Source organism: Rhinolophus ferrumequinum, chromosome 23 (genome assembly GCF_004115265.2).
Source record: "Rhinolophus ferrumequinum isolate MPI-CBG mRhiFer1 chromosome 23, mRhiFer1_v1.p, whole genome shotgun sequence".
NCBI lineage: Eukaryota > Metazoa > Chordata > Mammalia > Chiroptera > Rhinolophidae > Rhinolophus > Rhinolophus ferrumequinum.
The window spans coordinates 23,604,085-23,619,668 of record NC_046306.1 but is presented as its reverse complement, the minus strand read 5'-3'; the positions used below and the strand labels follow the sequence as shown (position 1 = coordinate 23,619,668).

The window sequence follows — 15,584 nt, the reverse complement described above, 5'->3', positions numbered from 1 at the left end:
TTCTGGCCCCAGATTCCTCGGTTTCAAATCCAGCCTCTACCATTTACTGGCTGTGTGACCTTGGGCTAGTTACTTAACCTCTCAATGCCTCAATTTTCTCATCTGTGGTGATAATATCTATCTCATAGCATTGTTAAGAGGATAATATATCATAAATGAATGCAGGTAGAGGGCTCAGAATAGTGCCAGGTGCATAATAAATGCTCAAGAAATGTTGGCTGTTTTTTATAATGTAACGTCAGAAATGCAACTGTGTGCTCCCAGAAAAAGAGTGAGAAGGGTTAACGATATACACAGTGTGGGTGATTCTGCCTGGACATGAGCCAAGCTGTAAGCAAGATGTGGGGTGGGGGAGCATGGACCCACTGTTCACAATCCCACACGTCTGAGTGAGAGCTGAATCGAAAATTATAGTTTGCAGATCTATGCAGTCGCTACCACATGCTGCCCCCTTTATGGTAAGTGTATTTATTCCTGTGAAGGACGATGTTTAGAAACCTGCCCTTACTGTACTTGATGGGTGATTGAAAGGATTTGGGGTAGTTTTTTTTAAATGTGTTTATTTTTATAATTTTCTCCTCACATTAGAACCCAACACCCACAGTAAGTGCTCTACCCCACAGTTAGAATAAATGGGTGAGGATTTTCAAAATGTTGTTCAGCTGGTGGTTGCGGAAGCCAGAGGGAGACCTCAGCCTGGGGACTCCCAGTCCAGTGCTCTTCCTGCTGCAGTCTGGGCCCTAGGAGACAACCCTAACATTCTCCCAAGGACCCCTGACCTCAACGCCTGGCTCCTCTCTGAGTACAGGGGAAGGCAGGTTCAACACAAAACTGTTTAAAGTGAGGGGAAAGGAATGTAGATTCGAATCCCTGCTCTCAGCTGACTCTGTGTGGCCTCCCTGAGGCTCATCCTCTAAAAAAAATTGAGGTTGACACCTGTCTTGGCCTGTATATACTATATAGCATAACTATTCTGCGCACAGTAGGTGCTCAAGTGCATATTCCCTTCCCTCTGTCCTTACAAAGGCAGTGGTCTTGGGTTGTCATGTAGCTTTGGGCCAGCAGGTGGCGCTGCAGCCAAAGAAGCAGGAAAAGGGGGTCTGGAGGGTTGATCAGGGGGCCTGCAAGTGAGAAGAGGCAGCATTCAGAGGGAAGGTAGGAATCCAGGCCACAAGAGTGCCTCCCATGCCACATATACAGACACGAGAGTCTCGAATACATGCATAACCAAAGACCAACCTTGAACCCGAACAGGGCCTTCCCATACACAACCTCCTCGGAGCCTCATACTGCCCTATGGATAGTGCCAATAAGATCCCATTTACAGGTGAGGAAACTGAGCCCAGAGAAGCAAAGTGACCTGCACTAGGTCACACAGCAAGTCCATGACAGAGCTGGGATTTGGTCTATGCCCATAATAATATTAACAGCCAACATTTATGTAATTCCTGTATGTGCTAATACTGTCCCAAGGCTTTCTGCACATATTAACTCATTAACTAAATCCTTATAATAGCTCTATGAGGTAGGTATTAGTATTTTTTTAGCCTCGTGTTACAGAGGCGGAAATGGAGGCACTGAGAGTTAGGCAGTTTGTCAAAGGCTACACAGCCAGAGTGCAAGAGCTGGGATTTTAACTGAAGTCTGTGCTCTAAACCATCGCACTCTGTGACCTGCTGGGGGCCTGCAGGGAACGAGCATACACATATGCACGGGTACACTCCACTCTCACATTCACATGTTTAGCCAGAGCAGCTCCAAACTGTACAGAGTACGAGGTCCCCTGGGTGCTATGAAGTGACCAGGGCCACAAGCACACACCTTACCTGGCCCTGGCACCATCCTCCTTGTCTGCCCGCCTCAGGAGCCACTCCTCTGTGTGTGTGTGTGTTGGGGGTTGGGGGAGCAAAGGACCCTGCTAAACACTCACTTTCCCCCAAGGGAGCCTCCTCCTGGAAGCCTCCTGCAGCCCCCCCAGAGGTCATGGGGTCACCTCTCCCATCACAGCTGCACCTTTGCAGTAAGGGCAGGACCTCACTACAGAGTCGACCGGCTAGGGAAGGGCAGGAGTGAAGCAGAGAGACCAATGAGGAGGCTGTGGCAATGACTCAGGTGAGCAAAGAGTGGTGGCTGTGGACCCAGGTGGTAGCTTTGGAGATGGGAGCAAGTATCTGGATTCCAAATATGTTTTGACGGATGATGAGCTAACAGTATTTGATGTGTGGTTGTGAGAGAAATTGTTATTGTATGTAATAAAATATACACTTGACCCTTGAACATCAGGGTTTTGAGCTGCGCGGGTCCAGTTACACACAGATTTTTTCAAGAAATGCAGTTGGCCCTCCTTATCAGTGGGTTTCACATCTGTGGATTCAACCAACTGTGGAAGGAAAACAGTATTTTCCATCTGTGGCTGGGAATCCGCAGATGCAGAGGGTCGACTGTGTGCATTGTTCTGTGCCGTTTTATGTAAGGGACTTGAGCAGCCTCAGATTTTGGTATGTGCGGGACGTCCTGGAACCAATCCCCTGCAGATACCGATGGACAACTGTGTTACAAAATTCTGTAATAAGGTATTATTACAGTTACAAATACCTTATGTACTATGCTGCGTAACAAATTAACTCAAAATAGTGGCTTACGAGGACAATAAGCATTTATATCTCAAACCATTTCTGTGGGTCAGAAATTCAGGAGTGGCTTCGGTGGGTGGCTTTGACTCGGATTTCTTTTCGTGGGGCTAGAGGCTTCACTTCCAGGGGCTCATTTCTATGCTGCTGGTCAATAAAGAGCCTCACTTCCTCTCCGTGGGCTGCTTGAGTGTCCACATGACCTGGTGGCTGCCTGTCCCCCAAGCCAGTAACCAAGTGGACAAGATGGAAGCCACAGTGCCTTTTATGACCCAGCCCCAGAAGTTACATTGTCTCATTTCTACACTGTCTTCTTGGTTCCACAGGGCAGCCCCCTTCAGTGATAGAGGCATGGATTCAGGGCATGGATGGCAGCATGCGTGGATCACTGAGGCTATCTTGGAGCTCGACCACATAGAGAAAATTTTCTCCTTTCTTTTTTCTTTGTCTTATTTTTTAATTGTGGTAAAATGTACGACAAGGTGTGAACAAAAAATTCAGTGAATGTTTAAATTTTTAAAAAGTATTACAGTAAAAGACACATTGCCATTAGTCCCCCTCAAAATACTCCTTCACTTTGAACATACTTATCTCATTGTTCTTGCCACTTTCTGAAGCGATTCTGGAAGTCCTCTTTCGTGAGTGCCCTATATTCTGAGGAGGCCTTGGGGAGCAAAACCCCAAGGCTCCTGCCCCATAGAGCTCACTCCATAGGGAAACCGACGCTAACACGGTATCAGACAGTGACAGAGCAGCTTTTATATCAGGGATATCAGCAGGCAGCCCCAGGCCCCATCCAGCCCTTGGGTCTGGCATATCTGCTCCTCACAATATATTGTAAAAGCCTAAAAGAGTTTCCAGCAATTTTTAAAAACTGGGATACAACCTCATCATGTCAATTGAGAGCTACTCTTGAAAAATTGAAAGGTCTGACCCCTCGGGCCTGCTTTCCTACCTGGGGGAGTCACCTGGATCAGGGCACCAGCCCCCACATACCTACAGTGTTGGCTGCTGATGGCTCAAGTGAAGGGGGCTGTTTTACCCAAGATTACATCTCTGCCAGGACAAGATATATACAGAGGCCTACCCAGCCTGTGTCGGATTGCGACATCTCTGCAGGGCTGTCCCAGCTCCAGAGCTCTTGATGGGACTTCCCGAGGCCTTTGTTGCAGCAGCCTGCCCCTGCTTTCCTCATTCCCCCCACATCTCAAGAGTACTTCCCGGTAAACCACCTGCACCCAAATCTCCATCTCATGGTCTATTTCCCAGGGACTGTGACCTTCAAGAAGCACATGTGCTTGCAGCTCCCCAAGGGCCCTGCCTCGCCCACCTGGCCACCCTGGCATCTGAGATTTTAACCACTGGCTATGTCCTGGCCTCCCCATAGTGATAACAAAAGGGTGAGCTAACACTTGCAAGGCAGGGACGACATGCTAATGTGTTAGGTGTTATTCTCAGCAATATATTCATTTAATCCTCACAATAACCCCATGAGCCTAAAGTCACTACATACTTATTAAAAAGGCTAAATTTTGTGCCGGCCCGGTGGCTCAGGCGGTTGGAGTTCCATGCTCCTAACTCTGAAGGCTGCCGGTTCGATTCCCGCATGGGCCAGTGGGCTCTCAACCACAAGGTTGCCAGTTCGATTCCTCGAGTCCCGCAAGGGATGGTGGGCTGTGCCCCCTGTGACTAGCAACGGCAACTGGACCTGGAGCTGAGCTGCGCCCTCCACAACTAAGATTGAAAGGACAACAACTTGACTTGGAAAAACAAAATCCTGGAAGTACACACTGTTCCCCAATAAAGCCCTGTTCCCCTTCCCCAATAAAATCTTAAAAAAAAAAAAAGGCTAAATTTTAAAACAACATCCTGACAATATTCAGTGCTGGTGGGAATGCAAAATGGTACAGTCATGTTGGAAAAAAGTTTTGTCAGTTTCTTACAGAATTATAAATACACTTACAGTATGACCCAGTAATTGTACTTAGATATCAATCCTGAAGAAATGACAACTTCTTTCCAAAGACCTGAATGCACACGCTCATACCAGCATTATTTATAATCACCCCAAACTGGAAATGACCCAATGCCTTTCACCTGGTGAATGGATAAATAAGCATGGCGTATCCATACTTTGGAATACTACTCAGCAATAAAAAGGAACAGACTTCTGATAAACAGAACAACATGGATGAATCTCAATTGTGTTATGCTTAGTGAAAGAAGCCAAACTCGAAAGGCCACATACTGTAGAATTCCATTTACTTAACATTCTGGCAAAGGCAAAACTATACAGACAGACAATAGGTCATGGGTATCAGGTTGTATCCATTTCCTAGAGCTACTGTAAAAAGTACCACAAACGGGGTGGCTTAAAACAACAGAAATGTATTTTCTAAGGGTTCCAAGACCAGAAGTCTGAAATGCAGGTGTTGCAGGGCCACGTTCCCTCCAAAACTCCAGGGCAGGAGCTGTTGCTTGCCCCTTCCAGCTTCTGGTGGCTCCAGGCATTTACGGCTTGTGGCCACATCACTCCAATCTCTGCTTCCATGGTCACATTGCCTCCTTCCTTCCCTGCATGTTTACCTCTCTCTTACAAGGACTTGTGATGGCATTTAAGATCCACCTGGATAATCCAGGGTAATCTTCATCTCAAGATCCTTAATCACATTTCCAAAGATTCTTTTTTCAAATAAGGTAACAAAATTCAGGGATTAGAACTAGGTATCTTTGGGGAGCCATCACTCAACCTACTACAACAGAGATTGGGGGAAGGGTATTGACTACAAAGGGGCATGGGGGAACTTTTTTCGGATGATGGAAATGTTCTATATATCATTTGTGGTGGTGGTTACCTAACTTATACATTTGTCATGACTTCCCCAGGTGCCCCAGTTTTAAGAGGCAGAAGTAGGGGAGAATGAGGCAGCCTGGTGCGCAGACTCAATGTAATCAACACACTATTTGTTATTTGGGAAGAAAATGAGGTGGGGGTGGGGTTCTGGTTTCCACTGCTAATAATTAAGCAAAAAAGTTTGAAAATGACAGGAATAGATGAGCTCCCCTACAGCAGTGACATTTCATGATTCCATAGTTCCTTGGTGTTCAGACTCTGCTTCAGAATTCCATGAGGCTGAAAAGGCTGCCCACTTCAGAGCCAAGAGGGCAGTTGTCTGGGACGCTCTGGTGGGGAGGGGGAGGTCAGAGGATGATGGGGATGGAAGAAAATAATAGCACGGGGGAGGGTTCTGACCCCTCTCCCAGTAGAGCACTCACACCCGTCCCTGGGGACCAGGCCTCTGTCCCCTCCATTCGCTCACCCCAGCTGATGCCACACCCCCCAGCAGAGGCCTCCCCACCTCTTCTCATTGTCTGAAGGGCTCAGATGGAGGGGCAGCCCATTAACCCCTTCCTGGCCTCACTGCTTCACTCTGCAGCTGTCACACCCGGGGCCTCAGGCCTGAGCAGGGAAGAGGACCCAGTAGTTAATCACAATTACAGCTCAGAGTGTCAGCTGTGAAGCTGGTCTTCACCATCGGCTGCCAGCCGGCCCAGGCGGAGGGGCGACCAGCATCAGCCATGCAGCGGGTTCTGAGACCTTACAGAGGCAAAGAGAGGACAGTTCCTTCCTGGTTCACTCCTGGGGACTGCCCCAAAGACCCCAGCAAGGTATCCTCCATTGTCAGAGCTGCATCAAGGAGCTTTCAAACCCGACAAGCCTGCCCTCTGTCCCCAGGACCTCTGCCTGAGCCTCACGTGGCAGGCTCTTCATTCTGCAGGTCTCCACTGAAACATCACCTCCTCCAAGAGGCCTTCCCTGACCACCCTGGCTAATGTGACGCTGTGCCCAGCAACTGTCTATCACATGCCCTGTTTTCATGCTTTGTCTTGTTTTTCCAAAGCACTTGTCACTACCTATAATTGTCTTAGGTATTGACTGGTTTAGTGTGTGTATTAGTTTCCTAGGGCTGAAGTAACATATTACAAGTTGGGTGGTTTAAGGCAACAGAAATTGATTGTCTCATAGGTCTAGAGGCTAGAAGTATGATATCAAGGTGTCAACGTGGCCATGGTCTCTCTAAAGGCTCTCAGGAAGGATGTTTCCTTCCTTCTTCATGGCTTTTGGGGGTTGCCCACAATCCTTGGTATTCCTTGGCTTGTAGACACATCACTTCAATCTCAGCAGTTTTGCCACATGGCATTCTCCCTTCTTGTGTTTGTGATTGTGTCCAAATTTCCATCTTCCTTTAAGGGCATTAGTCATCGGATTAGGGCCCTCCCTTATCCAGTATGACCTCATACTTGATGACTTCTGCAAAGACCTATTTCCAAAGCAGGTCACATTCATAGGTACCAGGGGTTGGGGCTTGAACGTATCACACAAACCCACAACAGTGTGTTTTTTCTGCATGATCTAAGAGAGTAGAGCAAGGAACAGATATGGAAGTAGGTTCATCCCTAAAGATGGCTCCCACCCATGTCCGGGGACCCTGGGGTCAGCTCACAGTGAGCACCAGTAAACATGGTGGTCTGGCCAGATGAGGAAGAGGGGAGGCAAAGTGCAGGAGGACCACAGAAGCCAGAGGAACCAACTCTGACTCGGGACTGGTGAGAGCTTCCCCGAGCAGCTAAGCCTTACAGGAACGGAGTGGCGGAGGAAACAGCATGGGCACAAAGGACTGAGAGAGCCTGTGGCCTGAGCTGTCTGCAGGCTGGTGGCAAGGAACTGGAGAGGCTGCTGCCTAGCTGGGACCAGAGAAGGCAGGAAGAGCTGGGAGTCTGAACTTTGCCCTGAGAGAGATGGGGAACCACTAAAGCATGTAAAGCAGGGATATGTTGATGTCAAATTTGCATGTGACTGATCTCTTCACGTTTAGCTTTTATTTAAGTAGTACATTCACCTATTTCGTCAAGAGTCAGCAGGTGTAACAGGGTATGGCAAAAAGTCTCCCTCTTCCCCAGCCCTCAGCCACCCAGTTCCCCTCCAGTAGGCATCTACTGTTACCAGCGTCTTCCAGACAGTCTATGCAAATACAAGCCAATTTCTTTTCTTTTTAAGCATAAAAGATAGCATAATTTACACACTGTTCTGCACTGTGCTTTCTAAGAAGATTGAGGTATAATTTGCATACAGTGAAATGCATCTGTGTAACCAATACTCACTCATGAAGCAAAACATTTCCACCATCCCAGGAAGTTCTTTCATGCCCTTTCCTGAGCAAGCCCCCCACCCCTAGAGGAAGCCACTGATCTGGTTTCTAGCCCCATAGATTGATCAGTTTCACCTGTTCTCGAATTCCACATCAGTTGCATCATTACCGCTTGTTTTCGCTCAGCACATTTTGAGATTCTTCCATGTTGCTGCATGTATCATTAGTCCACTCGTTTATCCTGCAGTATAGTCGTCTACGGTATGGATTCACCCGTTTGCTATCCATTCACGGGTTGGTGGACACTGAGCTGTTTCCAGTTGTCTATTGCGAATTAAACTGTTATGAACATTTGTGTGAAGTCCTCGTGGGGAGATATATTCTTATTTATTTGGGGGCCAAAACCTAGGGGTAAAGTTCCTGGCTCATAGGGTAGGTATACAGTTAACTTTATAAGAAACTGCCAAACTGTTTTCCAAAGTGGAATTTCTGAACTACCATTTCATATCAGTGCATAGCGAGCTTCCTCGTTTGTGTTCTGGCTGTGGAGTGCTCCATCGTATGAATGTCCCAGCATTTGTTTAACCCGTCCCCTGTTGAGGTTGTTTCCAGTCTTTTGCTGTCACAAACAATGCCGCAGTGAATAACCTTATAGATATGTCACATGTCACATGGGTGAGTGTACCTGTAGGATGCACTCCTAGAAGTGGTATTCCTGAGTTTGACAGAGGCTGATGGTTGTCTTCGATATCCAGGCTCCACTTCTTCCTTTGAAAGACAACTCCAATTTTCATCTGGACACATGAATCCTAGAACACCATATTTCTCAGCCTCTCTTGTAGCTTAGTGTGGCCATGTAACCAAGTTCTGGTCAATGGAATATAAGTAAAAGTTTATATGTGACTTCCAGAAAAGGTCTTTAATGGAACTTCCCTTCCTTCTTGACTCCTTTTTCCTTTCCAATGACTGAAAGGCTTTCCATCTAGGATGCAGATGTGATGGCTGGTATCTGAGCAGCCACACTGGGCCATGAGGTGGAAGCCATATACTGAGGGTGATGGAGTGATAAGATAGAAAGAGACTAATTCCCTGAAATACGGAACACAATGCCAGCCCTAGACTTCCTACCTTCAGACTTTATTTACATGAGAGGGAAATGCCTCTCCTTTGTTTAAAGCACTATTATTATGGATTTTCTGTCACATGCAGCCACTGAGTTATAGATCCTGTACATTTGTCGTTTTGAAAAGTAGTGCCACATAGTTTTGCTTTTAGAAAAGTCACTTGGGGGGATACACTGCAGGTAGATTGAAGGGCAAAATAAAGGAAGACAGGGAGACATTCAGACAGTGGTGGTGGTGGGGGTGGGGGCGGAGAATGACCAGGCCAGAACCCATGTGGGAGCAGTTTAGATGGGGGTGGAGGCAGCTAAATTCTCTCCAAACTTAAAGAAGGGAATTATAAACTGGAAACTATTTGAGGGGTGTTCCCAACCCACCCCACCCACAGCCCATACCTTCATATAACCCCAGCCCACTTCTCCACCTCATTGCTCACTTCCACTCCCTTGCGTGGTAAGTTCCAGGCCCCTTCCCTACAAGGGGATGCTGCTCTTCCCAGAGTGCACCTTACTTTCTCTATTGCGACCCCTTTGCACCTGCTGAACCCTTTTCCACAATGTCTGCATCTTCCATGCCGCTGGCTAATTTCCACTTGTTCCTCGGGTCCTATCTCAAACTGGGCCTCTTCCAGTACCCCGTAGTACGACTCCCCTCTCTCTAGAAGATCCTCCACTGCCCGCCCCCTCCATACCCTGTTGCTGCCCTTACTGTAGCATTTGCTATGCTGCATTATAATCTTCTGTTTATAAGTCAGCCTGCAGCACTAGTCTGAGAGACTTTCGTTGGTGAGGAAGGGAACCGAGGGGCCCAGCCCAGGTCGGGGCATTTTTGAAATGTGACCCACTTGCCAGGCTTTGTTCTCAGCTCTGACACTGATTAACTGGTGCAATGCCTCGCGCGGCAACACTGAACGGGTGAGTGAACGAATGAATTAATGAGTGAACGAATGAATGAGGTACCCACTAGGGGGCGATGGCGCTTTGCCACGGAGCCCGGGCCGGGTGGGACTGGGAAGAGCAGCTCTCCTACCGCCCCCTCCTTTCGGGTCTCAACCCCCACACCCCTACTCTGACACCGCCCCCTCCCCTGCCCCGGGGAATCGCCGGGCCCCTCCCGCCCCCTCCGCCGCAGATAATTAACTCGAACCAATAAAACGCTGATTGCGGCGTCTTTGTACGCGCCGCCTCGGCATTGTCATGGAAAACGGGGTCCCCTCCCCATCCGAGCTGCCCGTCCCTCCCCGACCCCCGCAGCTGGCCCGAAGTCGGCTCGAGCCACCTGGACGGGACCGGGGGACCCGAGCAGCCCGGCGCCAGGTCCATCTGCTCCCGTGCCCACCCGCACCGTCAGCTGCGGACCCGGCCCATCCCGGGAGGGTCCGCACAGCTCCCTGCGAAGCCCGCTCTTCTTCCCTCCGCCTCGCGGGACCCTAGCGGAGAGCAGGGCGGCTGGGATCCCTGCCTGCAAGCCTGGGGTCTGCCCCTGAGACGGCGGGTGGAGGTGCGTTCCCGGTCAAACTGATAACAAAGATGAGAAGCCAAAGAGTACAGAAGGGAAACGGTGAAAAAGCTCACCTCCCACTCCTAGTCCCCCGAGAAAACCTTCCAGAAATCATCTATCATATATCCGTACATGCATGAATATATATACGTGAGTCACACAGGAAAACAAGTTGGAGGTACCCAATTTAAACAATGAGGTGGGTTTTACAGGATGGTTCCCCTTTCATCTTCTCCCCACCACATGACTGTCAGTTTGGGGGTGTTTCTCCAGAGAGCTTTCTCTGCATGCACACTCATAAATGTATCTGCACATACACACGTGTGTTAGCCTAAATGGAATCACTGCTACCTATTATCTATGGGTCGCTGTATTTTCCTTGACAAGTAATGTGGTCACGATCTGTTCCTGGCATGGGTGTTTACAAACTGCCACCACCACAGGCCCCTCTGTTGGCTCCTGCCCCCTCTGCCCTTGTGTCCCCATGTGAGTGGGGGCACAGTGGGGTCTGTGTGTTCCTGGGCTTCTGGGAACCTCTGAGTTCTGTGAAAGACATGGATTAATAACAATAAGAACAGCTGTAAAGATAAAAATATCCAAAACTTGGAAATAAGACAAAAGGAAGTCTGTGTGTCCTTTCAATGTCATGTTAAGACACTGTCTGATCGGCCTGCCTGAGTCACCTGATTCTCAAGCCAATGCACCCTTGACTTTGCCATTTATTATTGATCAGCGTCCCTACTCAGTGAAGTTCCACGTTAACTTATACAAGATGCACAGTAGCAAATGATTTCTGTCCTGTAGTAAAAATAATGCTAAGGGCTTGTGATGTTGCTGCCCCGTAAGACACTAACCAGTGTACCTAACTTTGCCATCTCGTTCTCCATTGAACCAGCTTTACCATCCTGCTGCTTCCCTCATCAATGAGGGAGCCAGAAATAGAGTGAGAACCTTTGACATGTACTCACTCTATATTTGTATGAGATTCATGTTTTCAACTTGCTGAAAATAATCTTTTGACTCAGTTAACCTTTCTTGTGCCAGGCTCTGTCCTCATGGCTTCACACAGAAGAGGCTTAAAGGGTGGGCTCTGGAGCAAAATAGAACTGGGTATGAATTCCCCTTCCCCCATTTACCAGCTGGGAGACTTTATTAAGCACCAACTGTGTACCTGGCCCATTCACATTTTTATCTCTTATTCAACTCACATTGCACCACACTGCAAGATGAGGTTTGCTTTTACCTTTTTCCAGTTTTGTGCAGGTCGCTGTGCACATCCCTTCCCTGGAGCCTCAGGGCCTTCGACTGTGAGGTGGGGGTGGTGATGGCTGCCTCCCAGGACTGTGAAGATGGAGTGTGATCATGCTTGAAAAGGCAGCTCCATCAGTGGAGGCCGTCTTGCTACTAGTGGTTCAGCAGCAGAATGCTCAGGGCCAGGGAGTAACAGTCTCAAGGTTCCAAGGTCCCCAGGTCGCTCCTGCTGCCTCGGAGCTTCCACTTGCACATCTGTAAAGTGGGAATAAAACATGAGAGCAGCTTTTGCCTGGCCAAGGGGATGGGCTGTTGTAGCAGCTGCAAACTTAGTTTTGTGCCTGTGGGAAAGCTTGAGTGTGCATGTGTCACACGTCAGGGGCAGCTACTGAAATACCTTTTTGGTTCTTGCTTTTAGAGCTGGCACCTGAGAAAAGAGGCATTTTTCTTTCTTTCACTCCCAACAAACCGTGTGCATTTGTGCCCTGAGATCTAGGTTCTTGGCATAGGGGGGTCTGGGGGGGAGGGGGGAGTGGTCCTTGGCTGCTCTTTTGTGTGTCTGTGGTTTTCTTTCCTGGGATAGAGCCTGCTCAGAGCTGGTGGTCTAAGGTGGCAGCTCCTGAGACCTTGGACAGGGTATATTCGTTCTCTGGGGCTGCTGTAATTAAGTACTGCAACCTGAGTGGCTAAAAACAATAGAAATGTATTGTCTCACAGTTCTGGAGGCCAGAAGCCTGAAATCAAGTTGCCAGCAGGGCCGTGCTTCCTCCAGGGGCCCTGAGGGAGAATCTTTCTCTGTCTCTCTCCTGGCTTCTGGGAATTGCCCCCAATCCTTGGCATTCCTTGACTTGTAGACACATCACTCCAATCTCTGGCTCCATTGTCACACGGCATTCTCCCTGTATGTCTGCGTCTGTGCCCAAATATCCTCTTCTTATAAGGACACTAATCATTGGATTAAGGTCTGCCCTAGTCCAGCATGACGTGATTACATCTGCAAAAACCCTATTTCTAAATAAAGGCACATTCTGAGGTTTCAGGTGGACAAGAATTGGGGAGAGGGTGTTATTCAACCCAGTGGAGACAGCGAGCATCTCCCTGGTGACCCTGAAGGGAGCTGACCCTCCTCACATTTTCTGGATTGCAAACCCCCAGGATTCCTGTGAGACCCTCTGGATGAGCACTATCAGGGTATCTGGCCATCCTATCAGCAGGGAGCTGGAGCTGCACTTCCTCTTATTAGGCAAATAAAGCAGAGCATGGTGGGGGGAGCCACTGGAGAGCACTCACCATCATGATTCTCCGCTGAAAGCTGTGCGCAGGAGTGCTGGACTCTGAGCTGCCAGGGGACCAACCTCCCATCTCCGGTCTATACTTTCCTCATCTGTCAAATGGGCACAGTGAGTACAATTGCACTTAACACCAATTTCAATAACAGGCAAAATTTATGGTGTTAAAAATCAGGGAACTTTATTGTGTATATTTTATATCTTAATAAAAAGAAAGAAAAAGAGAAGAGAGGGAGGGGAGGAGAGGGGAGAGGAACACAGTGATCCCTGCCAGGCCCAGCTTCCAGGTAAAAGTGAAGAGGCCCGTGCCCAGGACTTTCTGCAAATGGTAGACAAAGGGGCACCGACATCTAGCCCTGACAGCAGAAAGAGAACGGAGGAGTGGGGGTTGGGCATGCCCCTCTTTCTTGCCCTCTCACCACAGGCCTCCCCCCTGGAGAACAGAAAGTGGGACTTTGGAGTCTGCTGGCTGTGTGACCTTGGGCATGTTGCTTGCCTTCTCTGGGCCTTAGGCACCTCACTTTAAAAATAAGAATACTACTTTTAAAGAACTGTGGAGAGGACTGATTGAAATACTGGCTTAAAGTCCCTCAGCATGGCCTTAGCTCGGTGGTGCAGCCTCTGCTCAGGGCTCTATAACTGCTGCTCTGCCTGGCCTGAGCCCAGTATGGCAAGGAACATGTGTCTGAGTGACAGGTACACTGTCCTGACTGGTTACAGACAGGAGAGGGGCAGTGTTGGATTCCCAGGTACAAGTCCTGGTTTTTTCCCACTCACTACCTCTGTGACCGTGGGCCAGTCACTTGTCTTGGTTTCCTCCTCCTGAGGCTGTCATCTCATTCATTCATTCAACCTTGGGCAAATTCCTACATTTTTCCGTGGCTCAGTTTGCTCATTTCTAAAATGGGGGGAGCACAGTCCCCACCGCACAGGGTTGCTGTGAAGACGAAGGGAATTTGCACTTAGAACAGTGACTGGCACAAAGCAAGCACTCCGCATGCCTTCGCTGACATTACCCTCCATGCCCACGCATTGCGTGAACCCCTGCTGTGTGGTCGGCTCCATGCTGGGCCCTGGGGGCCCTGAGGGGCTGGCAGCCCAGCTGGGGGCGAGGAGCACCCTTCATGCACGGTCATGCAGGTGGATGACAAGGGTGCCCAGAGCACCCTGCCTTCTGAGGCCACCGCCTCCCAGGCTGAGCATTTCAGCTGTACCCGGGCCAGATGCACGGTTCTGCCAAATGAGGCGCCAAGAGAGGCTGTCACCCTGTGGCACAAAGGCAGCTCCTCGCACTCGTTGTGGGTGGGGCCCAGGGAAGGGTTCCAACCACCTGGCTCTGCAACTGCTCATGGGGCAGCCTGGCCCCAAGCCTGGGCTCCCCTCCTCTGTGTGCAGTGGTGGGGGAGCAGCGGGGAAGGGAGGGCCAGGAGACAGCCTGCGATTCCTGGCAGATGAGGGGTAAGAGCAGGAGCGCAGGGCCTAGAGAGAGGCAGGAAGGGAAGGAGGGATACCGGGCAGACAGTGAGAAGAGGAGGGCAGGGTAGACATTAAGGGTGAGTAGCTTAGACTCCCATAGCACCCACTGGGTCCGGCCCGGTCTAAGTTACACCTCATAACAACCTTCAGGAGAGATACTGTCAGTATCCCATTTGACCACTCTGGAAACCAAAGCACAGAGAGATTAAGTAACTTGTTCAAGGTCACACAGCCAGTATGAGGCAGAGCTGGGATTCTGAAACCAAGGCAGCCAGAGTCCATGCTCTTACTCATTATGAAAATAAAGAGGAGGGAAAAGAGGGGAGAGGGAGAAGAAGACCAGACAAAAGAAAGGTGGAAAGAAGGAGAAAAAGAGAGAGAAAAGACAGAAAGGAGAAAAAGAAAAGAAAGAAAAACAAAGATGGAAGAAGAGAGAAGGAGGGAGTTAAGGGGGGAGAAGTGAACATTCAGGAGGGAAGGAGGCCCATCCTGGGGGAGACAGGGGTGGAAATTAGCCCTCTGTCCTGCCCCTCCCCCGTCTCCCACCTGCACTGAGCTGCTCCCTGAGTCTCACACCAGGAGAGGTTGACCCTCTGAAAATAGTGGCCTCCTTGAGAGGGGCTGGTGGGCCAGCAGCTGCCCAGAGCCCGAGAGGGGAAGCGAAGGCTGAAGACCAGGAGGGCCTGCTAGGTGAGGAGCCCCTGCTAGGGGCATGGCCTGGAGGCCTCGTTTCTACTCCGCAGCCACCCTTCAGGGGGGACTTGTCTCCAACTCAGAGTTGAAGAATCCTACATCAGAAAGATGAAATAAGCCCCCCAAGTCACAAGGCTAGTACGCTGAGGAGGGGGACTCAGGGCTCGCTGGAGCCTGAGACCGCAGTCTGGCCCAGAAGCTTCCTTCTCAGCCTCACCCTCTCCAGCCTCTATCTTGGAAGAGGCAGAGCCCTTGGCCGAGTATCAGCTTCGGCAGCTGATACTTTTCCGCTGGAGAAGTTGGCCTGGACACAACTACATGGGCTCTCACCCTCTTCCTCTTAAACTTGCCTACTCATCGGCTACAGGTCCAACTGTACCTGTGGCTGCCTCCCCAGGGCACCATAAGTGCCCTGGGTTGGAGAGCTGGTGCCCTGGGTTGGAGAGCTGACCCACAGGGGCCCTTGGCTGTGTG

At 49.7% G+C, this 15,584-nt stretch overlaps 1 protein-coding gene across 1 annotated transcript in view; it reads right to left on the bottom strand.

Moving 5' to 3' along the window:
• Nucleotides 1-11,669, bottom strand: part of FAM110A (family with sequence similarity 110 member A) — a 65,441-nt gene extending 53,772 nt beyond the window's left edge. The window contains exon 1 of the mRNA XM_033095386.1: nucleotides 11,645-11,669. The gene's annotated coding sequence lies outside the window, so the exon portion shown is untranslated. The remainder of the gene's footprint in view (nucleotides 1-11,644) is intronic.
• Between the last annotated feature and the right edge of the window lie 3,915 nt (nucleotides 11,670-15,584).